The 3,006-nt window shown below is 45.3% G+C and overlaps 1 protein-coding gene across 3 annotated transcripts in view; it reads right to left on the bottom strand.

Annotated features, from left to right (window-relative positions):
* The window catches only part of RREB1 (ras responsive element binding protein 1), an 84,862-nt gene extending 83,959 nt beyond the window's left edge, over window positions 1-903 (bottom strand). For all 3 annotated transcript variants that reach the window (XM_011989614.1, XM_011989616.1, XM_011989615.1), the window contains exon 1: window positions 781-903. The gene's annotated coding sequence lies outside the window, so the exon portion shown is untranslated. The remainder of the gene's footprint in view (window positions 1-780) is intronic.
* Window positions 904-3,006: the final 2,103 nt, after the last annotated feature.

The following is a 3,006-nucleotide window of genomic DNA, read 5'->3' as shown; positions in this document are numbered from 1 at the left end:
AAAAAAAAAAAAAAAAATAAGTATCACTGGTTATATTCTAATATAATCTCTTCCAACTGGAATCAGAAAGCACTGGGAAGCCAGATGAAGTTCCCAAGTCATAGATATGATCAACATTACCAAGCAGATGAACCTGGTGTTCCAGTTTTTAACACACATGGTCCGGATTTGGAGGGGAGAGAGGGAGAGAAAAGAAAAAAAAAAAAAAAAATGAGATGTCCAAAGTGTTGCTTCCTGAGACAAATCCTTGGCACCCTTTCTCATCCCACATTTCAGGCCCATCAGATCAAGAACTAACAAGTTATAGTTATAATTTCTTTCCTTTTTTTTTTTTTTGTGAGACAGTCTCACTCTATTGACCACGTTGTAGTGCAGTGGCACTATCTCAGCTCACCGCAACCTCTGCCTCCCAGATTCAAGCGATTCTCATGCCTCAGTCTCCTGAGTAGCTGGGATTTCAGGCACACGCCACCACGCCTGGCTAATTTTTTGTATTTTTAATAGAGATGGGGTTTTGCCATGTTGGCCAGGCTGGTCTCAAATGCCTGGCCTCAAGTGATCTGCCCGCCTCAGCCTCCTAAAGTCCTGGAATTACAGGTGTCAGCCACCATGCCTGGCCTAGTTACAATTTCAACATGATTTTGCACCAAAGCCTCAGGAGGACCTGGAAAGGGGGACAACAATTAAAAGGGAAGTGGGGAGGGTAGGAGGGGAGAGCATGGGAAGACTAGACATTCGGCATTATTGTGACTCACTGAGAGTCAAAACCACTTCACTAACCTGTTTTCTTTGTGTTATCAAGCTGCCCTCCTTACTGGGGGGCTGAACCTGGCTGGGCCCAAAGGTGGGCAGGGTCACACCTCAGAGCCACCACTCCTGGAGCACACAGTCGCAGCAACCTACAAAAACAAGAAAAGATGATGTTAAAAGAGGATTAAGACCAGAAATGGTCCTCTGCTCAACATCACCAGGAGTCACAAATTAGGACTAGAAAACATTTCCCATCCGTTGCCTGCGATTACAAGCCAGCTGCCAGGAGCCAGGCTGATTCCATCCAGAGTTGTCCCATCAACATCCAAGTAAGAGCTTGGAGCTGAGTGTGCCTTGAACAGACAAGGACACCTCTCTCCCCCAGTCACATTCCAGCAATGTCAAGGGCAGCATAATGTGAGAATGGCTCGGACCACTGGCTCCCCGGTGGAGGTGGAGCTTCGTGCATCCTAATGGCATGTTCACAGCAGATACCTACAGACTGCCAGTTTAACAAGAAGAGAAAAGCAAGGCAGCAATTAGTACTATCAGAAACAGAGGGGGGAAAAAAAAGACAGTCGAAGAAATTAAGAAATATACAACTAGCAATGGCTCATGCCTGTAATCCCAGCACTTTGGGAGGCCAAAACTGGGCAGATCATTTAGCTTAGGAGTTCGAGACCAGCCTGGGCAACATGGTGAAACCCTGTGTCTATAAAAAACACAAACATTGGCTGGGTGTGGTGGCAGTGCCTGTGGTCCCAGCTACTCTGGAGCTGAGGTGGGAGGATGGCTTCAGCCCAGGAGGCAGAGGTCGCAGTGAGCTGAGATTGCACCACTGCACTCCAGCCTGGGCAACAGAGCCAGACTTTGTCTCAAAAAATAAATAATAAGAAATATACAACTGAACAGTGCCTTAAAGTAGAGGAGAGATGATTACATCCTCTTGCAGGTGTGAGAAGAAAGTGTTGCTAACACACGTCAAATAGGACCAAATGCAGACCTCTCCTTCTGTAGGGAAGATGCAGAAACCGTCTCAAATTACACGTGCCCTTCATAAGTTTGAGCAAGTCTGCTCTGGGGTGTCAAGGGCTTCAAAGCCCTGTGCTGGGAGAAAATTGGAATGCAGCATTTCCCAGAGCTACAGCATGTGGCCACATTCTCTGCTCTCAACACAGCCTCCCTCAGCTAAGGTGAAGAGCACAAAACTGGGAGAAAACTCAGAGGTAAAATAAACCCCACACGGACAACGCCGGGGAAAAACAACTGCTTGGCATATTTTCTCACTTTTATTTCCCTTCTGGAGCTTCTAGAGACAAGCTGCCCATCTGTGCCACACAGCTGTCACCATGAACCTCAGTACTAACCCACAGGGGCGGACCCTGTCCCACAGAAGGGGAGAGACCCTCAAACTGAACATTATGCCCCCCACCCCACTGAAAAAATGCACATACTCTATACTCAACATTTTCATTCAGTACCAGGAGGGTCAGGGACCCTAGAAACCCACCCAGGGACAGCAGGGTAAGAATCCCTGTTTTGCGTGATATATGACCTGCCCTCTTGTAAACTATGAATCAAGTCCATTTTATTAAAAATACCCATGGAGTTTTCAGAAATGCACAAACATCCTTTCAGACTATCTTCACCCATCTAAGGTGAAATTAAATATTGCCTTTTTTTTTTAAAGCAAAGTTATTGTTTTTTCATATTTTAATTAATGATAAATTTTATTAGGAACATAGCCCGGACAGGAATAGCCCTTTGGTTTTTTTCTAGAAACTGCCAAGATCTTCAAATAAATAGCATGAGCCATAGTTTTACTCATAATTAATAAAAACACACTTCAAAATAAAAAGATATAACAAAAATTTAAAAAAAATAAATAGGCCAGGCGCGGTGGCTCACGTCTATAATCCCAGCACTTAGGGAGGCTGAGGCAGGTGGATCACCTGAGGTCAGGAGTTCATGACCAGCCTAGCCAACATGGCAAAACCCTATCTCTACTGAAAATACAAAAATTAGGTGAACATCATGGCGCACGCCTGCAATCCCAGCTACTTGGGAGACTGAGGCAGGAGAATCACTTGAACCCAGGAGGCGGAGGTTACAGTGAGCCGAGATTGCGCCTCTGCACTCCAGCCTGGACGACAGAGTGAGAATCCGTCTCAAAAAAACCACATAAACACAATAAACACACTTCAGAGTCAGAACAAGTGTCTGAAATTAAAACTTTCTAGCATATAGCTATGACTT

The sequence above is a fragment of the Mandrillus leucophaeus genome, unplaced genomic scaffold (genome assembly GCF_000951045.1).
Source record: "Mandrillus leucophaeus isolate KB7577 unplaced genomic scaffold, Mleu.le_1.0 Scaffold36, whole genome shotgun sequence".
Classification (NCBI taxonomy): Eukaryota; Metazoa; Chordata; class Mammalia; order Primates; family Cercopithecidae; genus Mandrillus; species Mandrillus leucophaeus.
Note: the sequence above shows the minus strand (reverse complement) of the source record. Positions and strands in the feature narration are given on the sequence as shown.